Below are 12,248 nucleotides of genomic sequence, written 5' to 3'. Positions count from 1 at the left end.
AATTTTTCAGAACCTTTTCCCATCTCAATAATATTATATAGGGCTATTATTGACAATGAATATATGTCCTAATTCTTATAAAAAAAAAATTGACCTTTCAAGCCAAATCCCTAGGTAGCTGCCTAGGGCTACGAAGCGATCTCGTAATTCACTCATATTTCTCCCTAACAAGCTCTAATTTTTTTGAAACTTTTCCCTTCTCAATAATATTATATAGGGCTATTATTTACCATGAATTGGTGTCCTAATTCAACCAAACTAAAAAATTGACCTTTCAGGCCAAATCTCCTAGGCCGCAGCCTAGGGCTCCGAAGCGATCTCGTAATTCACTGATATGTCTCTCTAACAAGCTCAAATTTTTTTGAAACTTTTCCCATCTCAATAATATTATATAGGGCTATTATTGACTATGAATTGGGGTCCTAATTCAACAAAACAAAAAAATTGACCTTTCATGCCAAATCTCCTAGGCAGCTGCTTAGGGCTCCGAAGCGATTTCGTAATTCACTCATATTTCTCTCTAAAAAGCTCAAATATTTTTGAAACTTTTCCCATCTCAATAATATTATATAGGGCTATTATTGACCATAAATTGGGATCCTAATTCAACCAAACAAAAAAATTGACTTTTCATGCCAAATCTCCTAGGCAGCTGACTAGGTCTCTGAAGCGATCTCGCAATTCACTCATATTTCTCCCTAACAAGCTCTAATTTTTTTGAAACTTTTCCCATCTCAATAATATTATATAGGGCTATAATTGACCATGAATTGGGGTCCAAATTCAACCAAACATCAAAATTGACCTTTCAGGCCAAATCTCCTAGGCAGCTGCCTAGGGCTACGAATCGATCTCGTAATTCACTCTTATTTCTCCCTAACAAGCTCCAATTATTTTGAACCTTTTCCCATCTCAATAATATTATATAGGGCTATTATTTACCATGAATTGGGGACCTAATTCAACCAAACTAAAAAATTGACCTTTCAGGCCAAATCTCCTAGGCAGCTGCCTAGGGCTCCGTAGCGATTTCGTAATTCACTCATATTTCTCTCTAACAAGCTCAAATTTTTTTCAAAATTTTCCCATCTCAATAATATTATATAGGGCTATTATTGACTATGAATTGGGGACCTAATTCAACCAAACAAAAAAATTGACTTTTCATGCCAAATCTCCTAGGCAGCTGACTAGGGCTCCGAAGCGATCACGCAATTCACTCATATTTCTCCCTAACAAGCTCTAATTTTTTTGAAACTTTTCCCATCTAAATAATATTATATAGGGCTATTATTTACCATGAATTGGTGTCCTATTTCAACCAAACGAAAAAATTGACCTTTCAGGCCAAATCTCCTAGGCCGCTGCCTAGGGCTCCGAAGCGATCTCGTAATTCACTGATATGTCTCTCTAACAAGCTCTAATATTTTTGAACTATTTCCCATCTCAATAATATTATATAGGGCTATTATTTACCATGAATTGGGGTCTTAATTCAAACAAACTAAAAAATTGACCTTTCGGGCCAAATCTCCTAGGCAGCTGCCTAGGGCTCCGAAGCGATTTCGTAATTCACTCATATATCTCTCTAACAAGCTCAAATTTTTTTGAAACTTTTCCCATCTCAATAATATTATACAGGGGTATTATTGACTATGAATTGGGGTCCTAATTCAACCAAACAAAAAAATTGACCTTTCAGGCCAAATCTCCTAGGCTGCTGCCTAGGGCTTCGAAGCGATCTCGTAATTCACTCATATGTCTCTCTAACAAGCTCTAATTTTTATGAACCTTTTCCCATCTCAATAATATTATATAGGGCTATAATTGACCATGAACTGGGGTCCTAATTCAACCAAACATAAAAATTGACCTTTCAGGCCAAATCTCCTAGGCAGCTGCCTAGGGCTACGAAGCGATCTCGTAATTCACTCATATTTTTCCCTAACAAGCTCTAATTTTTTTGAACCATTTCCCATCTCAATAATATTATATAGGGTTATTATTTACCATGAATTGGGGTCCTAATTCAAAAAAACTAAAAAATTGACCTTTCGAGCCAAATCTCTTAGGCAGCTGCCTAGGGCTCCGAAGCGATTTCGTAATTCACTCATATTTCTCTCTAACAAGCTCAAATTTTTTTGAAACTTTTCCCATCTCAATAATATTATATAGGGCTATTATTGACTATGAATTGGGGTCCTAATTCAACCAAACAAAAAAATTGACCTTTCATGCCAAATCTCCTAGGCAGCTGCCTAGGGCTCCGAAGCGATTTCGTAATTCACTCATATTTCTCTCTAAAAAGCTCAAATTTTTTTGAAACTTTTCCCATCTCAATAATATTATATAGGGGTATTATTGACTATGAATTGGGTCCTAATTCAACGAAACAAAAAAATTGACATTTCAGGCCAAATCTCCTAGGCTGCTGCCTAGGACTTCGAAGCGATTTCGTAATTCACTGATATATCTCTCTAACAAGCTCTAATTTTTCAGAACCTTTTCCCATCTCAATAATATTATATAGGGCTATTATTGACAATGAATATATGTCCTAATTCTAATAAAAAAAAAATTGACCTTTCAAGCCAAATCCCTAGGTAGCTGCTTAGGGCTACGAAGCGATCTCGTAATTCACTCATATTTCTCCCTAACAAGCTCTAATTTTTTTGAAACTTTTCCCTTCTCAATAATATTATATAGGGCTATTATTTACCATGAATTGGTGTCCTAATTCAACCAAACTAAAAAATTGACCTTTCAGGCCAAATCTCCTAGGCCGCAGCCTAGGGCTCCGAAGCGATCTCGTAATTCACTGATATGTCTCTCTAACAAGCTCAAATTTTTTTGAAACTTTTCCCATCTCAATAATATTATATAGGGCTATTATTGACTATGAATTGGGGTCCTAATTCAACCAAACAAAAAAATTGACCTTTCATGCCAAATCTCCTAGGCAGCTGCTTAGGGCTCCGAAGCGATTTCGTAATTCACTCATATTTCTCTCTAAAAAGCTCAAATATTTTTGAAACTTTTCCCATCTCAATAATATTATATAGGGCTATTATTGACCATAAATTGGGATCCTAATTCAACCAAACAAAAAAATTGACTTTTCATGCCAAATCTCCTAGGCAGCTGACTAGGTCTCTGAAGCGATCTCGCAATTCACTCATATTTCTCCCTAACAAGCTCTAATTTTTTTGAAACTTTTCCCATCTCAATAATATTATATAGGGCTATAATTGACCATGAATTGGGGTCCAAATTCAACCAAACATCAAAATTGACCTTTCAGGCCAAATCTCCTAGGCAGCTGCCTAGGGCTACGAATCGATCTCGTAATTCACTCTTATTTCTCCCTAACAAGCTCCAATTATTTTGAACCTTTTCCCATCTCAATAATATTATATAGGGCTATTATTTACCATGAATTGGGGACCTAATTCAACCAAACTAAAAAATTGACCTTTCAGGCCAAATCTCCTAGGCAGCTGCCTAGGGCTCCGTAGCGATTTCGTAATTCACTCATATTTCTCTCTAACAAGCTCAAATTTTTTACAAAATTTTCCCATCTCAATAATATTATATAGGGCTATTATTGACCATAAATTGGGATCCTAATTCAACCAAACAAAAAAATTGACTTTTCATGCCAAATCTCCTAGGCAGCTGACTAGGGCTCCGAAGCGATCACGCAATTCACTCATATTTCTCCCTAACAAGCTCTAATTTTTTTGAAACTTTTCCCATCTAAATAATATTATATAGGGCTATTATTTACCATGAATTGGTGTCCTATTTCAACCAAACGAAAAAATTGACCTTTCAGGCCAAATCTCCTAGGCCGCTGCCTAGGGCTCCGAAGCGATCTCGTAATTCACTGATATGTCTCTCTAACAAGCTCTAATATTTTTGAACTATTTCCCATCTCAATAATATTATATAGGGCTATTATTTACCATGAATTGGGGTCTTAATTCAAACAAACTAAAAAATTGACCTTTCGGGCCAAATCTCCTAGGCAGCTGCCTAGGGCTCCGAAGCGATTTCGTAATTCACTCATATATCTCTCTAACAAGCTCAAATTTTTTTGAAACTTTTCCCATCTCAATAATATTATACAGGGGTATTATTGACTATGAATTGGGGTCCTAATTCAACCAAACAAAAAAATTGACCTTTCAGGCCAAATCTCCTAGGCCGCTGCCTAGGGCTTCGAAGCGATCTCGTAATTCACTCATATGTCTCTCTAACAAGCTCTAATTTTTATGAACCTTTTCCCATCTCAATAATATTATATAGGGCTATAATTGACCATGAACTGGGGTCCTAATTCAACCAAACATAAAAATTGACCTTTCAGGCCAAATCTCCTAGGCAGCTGCCTAGGGCTACGAAGCGATCTCGTAATTCACTCATATTTTTCCCTAACAAGCTCTAATTTTTTTGAACCATTTCCCATCTCAATAATATTATATAGGGCTATTATTTACCATGAATTGGGGTCCTAATTCAAAAAAACTAAAAAATTGACCTTTCGAGCCAAATCTCTTAGGCAGCTGCCTAGGGCTCCGAAGCGATTTCGTAATTCACTCATATTTCTCTCTAACAAGCTCAAATTTTTTTGAAACTTTTCCCATCTCAATAATATTATATAGGGCTATTATTGACTATGAATTGGGGTCCTAATTCAACCAAACAAAAAAATTGACCTTTCATGCCAAATCTCCTAGGCAGCTGCCTAGGGCTCCGAAGCGATTTCGTAATTCACTCATATTTCTCTCTAAAAAGCTCAAATTTTTCAGAACCTTTTCCCATCTCAATAATATTATATAGGGCTATTATTGACAATGAATATATGTCCTAATTCTTATAAAAAAAAAATTGACCTTTCAAGCCAAATCCCTAGGTAGCTGCCTAGGGCTACGAAGCGATCTCGTAATTCACTCATATTTCTCCCTAACAAGCTCTAATTTTTTTGAAACTTTTCCCTTCTCAATAATATTATATAGGGCTATTATTTACCATGAATTGGTGTCCTAATTCAACCAAACTAAAAAATTGACCTTTCAGGCCAAATCTCTTAGGCCGCAGCCTAGGGCTCCGAAGCGATCTCGTAATTCACTGATATGTCTCTCTAACAAGCTCAAATTTTTTTGAAACTTTTCCCATCTCAATAATATTATATAGGGCTATTATTGACTATGAATTGGGGTCCTAATTCAACCAAACAAAAAAATTGACCTTTCATGCCAAATCTCCTAGGCAGCTGCTTAGGGCTCCGAAGCGATTTCGTAATTCACTCATATTTCTCTCTAAAAAGCTCAAATATTTTTGAAACTTTTCCCATCTCAATAATATTATATAGGGCTATTATTGACCATAAATTGGGATCCTAATTCAACCAAACAAAAAAATTGACTTTTCATGCCAAATCTCCTAGGCAGCTGACTAGGTCTCTGAAGCGATCTCGCAATTCACTCATATTTCTCCCTAACAAGCTCTAATTTTTTTGAAACTTTTCCCATCTCAATAATATTATATAGGGCTATAATTGACCATGAATTGGGTTCCAAATTCAACCAAACATCAAAATTGACCTTTCAGGCCAAATCTCCTAGGCAGCTGCCTAGGGCTACGAATCGATCTCGTAATTCACTCTTATTTCTCCCTAACAAGCTCCAATTATTTTGAACCTTTTCCCATCTCAATAATATTATATAGGGCTATTATTTACCATGAATTGGGGACCTAATTCAACCAAACTAAAAAATTGACCTTTCAGGCCAAATCTCCTAGGCAGCTGCCTAGGGCTCCGTAGCGATTTCGTAATTCACTCATATTTCTCTCTAACAAGCTCAAATTTTTTTCAAAATTTTCCCATCTCAATAATATTATATAGGGCTATTATTGACTATGAATTGGGGACCTAATTCAACCAAACAAAAAAATTGACTTTTCATGCCAAATCTCCTAGGCAGCAGACTAGGGCTCCGAAGCGATCACGCAATTCACTCATATTTCTCCCTAACAAGCTCTAATTTTTTTGAAACTTTTCCCATCTAAATAATATTATATAGGGCTATTATTTACCATGAATTGGTGTCCTATTTCAACCAAACGAAAAAATTGACCTTTCAGGCCAAATCTCCTAGGCCGCTGCCTAGGGCTCCGAAGCGATCTCGCAATTCACTCATATTTCTCCCTAACAAGCTCTAATTTTTTTGAAACTTTTCCCATCTCAATAATATTATATAGGGCTATAATTGACCATGAATTGGGGTCCAAATTCAACCAAACATCAAAATTGACCTTTCAGGCCAAATCTCCTAGGCAGCTGCCTAGGGCTACGAATCGATCTCGTAATTCACTCTTATTTCTCCCTAACAAGCTCCAATTATTTTGAACCTTTTCCCATCTCAATAATATTATATAGGGCTATTATTTACCATGAATTGGGGACCTAATTCAACCAAACTAAAAAATTGACCTTTCAGGCCAAATCTCCTAGGCAGCTGCCTAGGGCTCCGTAGCGATTTCGTAATTCACTCATATTTCTCTCTAACAAGCTCAAATTTTTTTCAAAATTTTCCCATCTCAATAATATTATATAGGGCTATTATTGACCATAAATTGGGATCCTAATTCAACCAAACAAAAAAATTGACTTTTCATGCCAAATCTCCTAGGCAGCTGACTAGGGCTCCGAAGCGATCACGCAATTCACTCATATTTCTCCCTAACAAGCTCTAATTTTTTTGAAACTTTTCCCATCTAAATAATATTATATAGGGCTATTATTTACCATGAATTGGTGTCCTATTTCAACCAAACGAAAAAATTGACCTTTCAGGCCAAATCTCCTAGGCCGCTCCCTAGGGCTCCGAAGCGATCTCGTAATTCACTGATATGTCTCTCTAACAAGCTCTAATATTTTTGAACTATTTCCCATCTCAATAATATTATATAGGGCTATTATTTACCATGAATTGGGGTCTTAATTCAAACAAACTAAAAAATTGACCTTTCGGGCCAAATCTCCTAGGCAGCTGCCTAGGGCTCCGAAGCGATTTCGTAATTCACTCATATATCTCTCTAACAAGCTCAAATTTTTTTGAAACTTTTCCCATCTCAATAATATTATACAGGGGTATTATTGACTATGAATTGGGGTCCTAATTCAACCAAACAAAAAAATTGACCTTTCAGGCCAAATCTCCTAGGCCGCTGCCTAGGGCTTCGAAGCGATCTCGTAATTCACTCATATGTCTCTCTAACAAGCTCTAATTTTTATGAACCTTTTCCCATCTCAATAATATTATATAGGGCTATAATTGACCATGAACTGGGGTCCTAATTCAACCAAACATAAAAATTGACCTTTCAGGCCAAATCTCCTAGGCAGCTGCCTAGGGCTACGAAGCGATCTCGTAATTCACTCATATTTTTCCCTAACAAGCTCTAATTTTTTTGAACCATTTCCCATCTCAATAATATTATATAGGGCTATTATTTACCATGAATTGGGGTCCTAATTCAAAAAAACTAAAAAATTGACCTTTCGAGCCAAATCTCTTAGGCAGCTGCCTAGGGCTCCGAAGCGATTTCGTAATTCACTCATATTTCTCTCTAACAAGCTCAAATTTTTTTGAAACTTTTCCCATCTCAATAATATTATATAGGGGTATTATTGACTAGAATTGGGTCCTAATTCAACGAAACAAAAAAATTGACATTTCAGGCCAAATCTCCTAGGCTGCTGCCTAGGACTTCGAAGCGATTTCGTAATTCACTGATATATCTCTCTAACAAGCTCTAATTTTTCAGAACCTTTTCCCATCTCAATAATATTATATAGGGCTATTATTGACAATGAATATATGTCCTAATTCTTATAAAAAAAAAATTGACCTTTCAAGCCAAATCCCTAGGTAGCTGCCTAGGGCTACGAAGCGATCTCGTAATTCACTCATATTTCTCCCTAACAAGCTCTAATTTTTTTGAAACTTTTCCCTTCTCAATAATATTATATAGGGCTATTATTTACCATGAATTGGTGTCCTAATTCAACCAAACTAAAAAATTGACCTTTCAGGCCAAATCTCCTAGGCCGCAGCCTAGGGCTCCGAAGCGATCTCGTAATTCACTGATATGTCTCTCTAACAAGCTCAAATTTTTTTGAAACTTTTCCCATCTCAATAATATTATATAGGGCTATTATTGACTATGAATTGGGGTCCTAATTCAACCAAACAAAAAAATTGACCTTTCATGCCAAATCTCCTAGGCAGCTGCTTAGGGCTCCGAAGCGATTTCGTAATTCACTCATATTTCTCTCTAAAAAGCTCAAATATTTTTGAAACTTTTCCCATCTCAATAATATTATATAGGGCTATTATTGACCATAAATTGGGATCCTAATTCAACCAAACAAAAAAATTGACTTTTCATGCCAAATCTCCTAGGCAGCTGACTAGGTCTCTGAAGCGATCTCGCAATTCACTCATATTTCTCCCTAACAAGCTCTAATTTTTTTGAAACTTTTCCCATCTCAATAATATTATATAGGGCTATAATTGACCATGAATTGGGGTCCAAATTCAACCAAACATCAAAATTGACCTTTCAGGCCAAATCTCCTAGGCAGCTGCCTAGGGCTACGAATCGATCTCGTAATTCACTCTTATTTCTCCCTAACAAGCTCCAATTATTTTGAACCTTTTCCCATCTCAATAATATTATATAGGGCTATTATTTACCATGAATTGGGGACCTAATTCAACCAAACTAAAAAATTGACCTTTCAGGCCAAATCTCCTAGGCAGCTGCCTAGGGCTCCGTAGCGATTTCGTAATTCACTCATATTTCTCTCTAACAAGCTCAAATTTTTTTCAAAATTTTCCCATCTCAATAATATTATATAGGGCTATTATTGACTATGAATTGGGGACCTAATTCAACCAAACAAAAAAATTGACCTTTCAAGCCAAATCTCCTAGGCCGCTGCCTAGGGCTTAGAAGCGATTTCGTAATTCACTCAAATTTCTCTCTGACAAGCTCTAATTTTTATGAACATTTTAACATCTCAATAATATTATATTGGGCTATTATTGACTATGAACTGGGGTCCTAATTCAACCAAACATAAAAATTGACCTTTCAGGCCAAATCTCCTAGGCAGCTGCCTAGGGCTACGAAGCGATCTCGTAATTCACTCATATTTTTCCCTAACAAGCTCTAATTTTTTTGAACCATTTCCCATCTCAATAATATTATATAGGGCTATTATTTACCATGAATTGGGGTCCTAATTCAACAAAACTAAAAAATTGACCTTTCGAGCCAAATCTCTTAGGCAGCTGCCTAGGGCTCCGAAGCGATTTCGTAATTCACTCATATTTCTCTCTAACAAGCTCAAATTTTTTTGAAACTTTTCCCATCTCAATAATATTATATAGGGCTATTATTGACTATGAATTGGGGTCCTAATTCAACCAAACAAAAAAATTGACCTTTCATGCCAAATCTCCTAGGCAGCTGCCTAGGGCTCCGAAGCGATTTCGTAATTCACTCATATTTCTCTCTTAAAAGCTCAAATTTTTTTGAAACTTTTCCCATCTCAATAATATTATATAGGGGTATTATTGACTATGAATTGGGTCCTAATTCAACCAAACAAAAAAATTGACATTTCAGGCCAAATCTCCTAGGCTGCTACCTAGGACTCCGAAGCGATTCCGTAATTCACTGATATATCTCTCTAACAAGCTCTAATTTTTCAGAACCATTTCCCATCTCAATAATATTATATAGGGCTATTATTGACAATGAATTTATGTCCTAATTCAACCAAAAAAAAAATTGACCTTTCAAGCCAAATCCCTAGGTTGCTGCCTAGGGCTACGAAGCGATCTCGTAATTCACTCATATTTCTCCCTAAAAAGCTCTAATTTTTTTGAAACTTTTCCCATCTCAATAATATTATATAGGGCTATTATTTACCATGAATTGGTGTCCTAATTCAACCAAACTAAAAAATTGACCTTTCAGGCCAAATCTCCTAGGCCGCTTCCTAGGGCTCCGAAGCGATCTCGTAATTCACTCATATGTCTCTCTAACAAGCTCTAATATTTTTGAACCTTTTCCCATCTCAATAATATTATACAGGGCTATGATTGACCATGAATTGGGGTCCTAATTCAACCAAACATCAAAATTGACCTTTCAGGCCAAATCTCCTAGGCAGCTTCCTAGGTCTACGAATCGATCTCGTAATTCACTCTTATTTCTCCCTAACAAGCTCTAATTATTTTGAACCTTTTCCCATCTCAATAATATTATATAGGGCTATTATTTACCATGAATTGGGGACCTAATTCAACCAAACTAAAAAATTGACCTTTCAGGCCAAATCTCCTAGGCAGCTGCCTAGGGCTCCGAAGCGATTTGGTAATTCACTCATATTTCTCTCTAACAAGCTCAAATTTTTTTCTTATTTTCCCATCTCAATAATATTATATAGGGCTATTATTGACTATGAATTGGGGTCCTAATTCAACCAAACAAAAAAATTGACCTTTCAAGCCAAATCTCCTAGGCCGCTGCCTAGGGCTCCGAAGCGATTTCGTAATTCACTCAAATTTCTCTCTAACAAGCTCTAATTTTTATGAACCTTTTCACATCTCAATAATATTATATTGGGCTATTATTGACTATGAACTGGGGTCCTAATTCAACCAAACATAAAAATTGACCTTTCAGGCCAAATCTCCTAGGCAGCTGCCTAGGGCTACGAAGCGATCTCGTAATTCACTCATATTTTTCCCTAACAAGCTCTAATTTTTTTGAACCATTTCCCATCTCAATAATATTATATAGGGCTATTATTTACCATGAATTGGGGTCCTAATTCAAAAAAACTAAAAAATTGACCTTTCGAGCCAAATCTCTTAGGCAGCTGCCTAGGGCTCCGAAGCGATTTCGTAATTCACTCATATTTCTCTCTAACAAGCTCAAATTTTTTTGAAACTTTTCCCATCTCAATAATATTATATAGGGCTATTATTGACTATGAATTGGGGTCCTAATTCAACCAAACAAAAAAATTGACCTTTCATGCCAAATCTCCTAGGCAGCTGCCTAGGGCTCCGAAGCGATTTCGTAATTCACTCATATTTCACTCTTAAAAGCTCAAATTTTTTTGAAACTTTTCCCATCTCAATAATATTATATAGGGGTATTATTGACTATGAATTGGGTCCTAATTCAACCAAACAAAAAAATTGACATTTCAGGCCAAATCTCCTAGGCTGCTACCTAGGACTCCGAAGCGATTCCGTAATTCACTGATATATCTCTCTAACAAGCTCTAATTTTTCAGAACCATTTCCCATCTCAATAATATTATATAGGGCTATTATTGACAATGAATTTATGTCCTAATTCATCCAAAAAAAAAATTGACCTTTCAAGCCAAATCCCTAGGTTGCTGCCTAGGGCTACGAAGCGATCTCGTAATTCACTCATATTTCTCCCTAACAAGCTCTAATTTTTTTGAAACTTTTCCCATCTCAATAATATTATATAGGGCTATTATTTACCATGAATTGGTGTCCTAATTCAACCAAACTAAAAAATTGACCTTTCAGGCCAAATCTCCTAGGCCGCTTCCTAGGGCTCCGAAGCGATCTCGTAATTCACTCATATGTCTCTCTAACAAGCTCTAATATTTTTGAACCTTTTCCCATCTCAATAATATTATACAGGGCTATAATTGACCATGAATTGGGGTCCTAATTCAACCAAACATCAAAATTGACCTTTCAGGCCAAATCTCCTAGGCAGCTTCCTAGGTCTACGAATCGATCTCGTAATTCACTCTTATTTCTCCCTAACAAGCTCTAATTATTTTGAACCTTTTCCCATCTCAATAATATTATATAGGGCTATTATTTACCATGAATTGGGGACCTAATTCAACCAAACTAAAAAATTGACCTTTCAGGCCAAATCTCCTAGGCAGCTGCCTAGGGCTGCGAAGCGATTTCGTAATTCACTCATATTTCTCTCTAACAAGCTCAAATTTTTTTCTTATTTTCCCATCTCAATAATATTATATAGGGCTATTATTGACTATGAATTGGGGACCTAATTCAACCAAACAAAAAAATTGACCTTTCAAGCCAAATCTCCTAGGCCGCTGCCTAGGGCTCCGAAGCGATTTCGTAATTCACTCAAATTTC

This window comes from Humulus lupulus, chromosome 5 (assembly GCF_963169125.1).
Source record: "Humulus lupulus chromosome 5, drHumLupu1.1, whole genome shotgun sequence".
Classification (NCBI taxonomy): domain Eukaryota; kingdom Viridiplantae; phylum Streptophyta; class Magnoliopsida; order Rosales; family Cannabaceae; genus Humulus; species Humulus lupulus.
Note: the sequence above shows the minus strand (reverse complement) of the source record.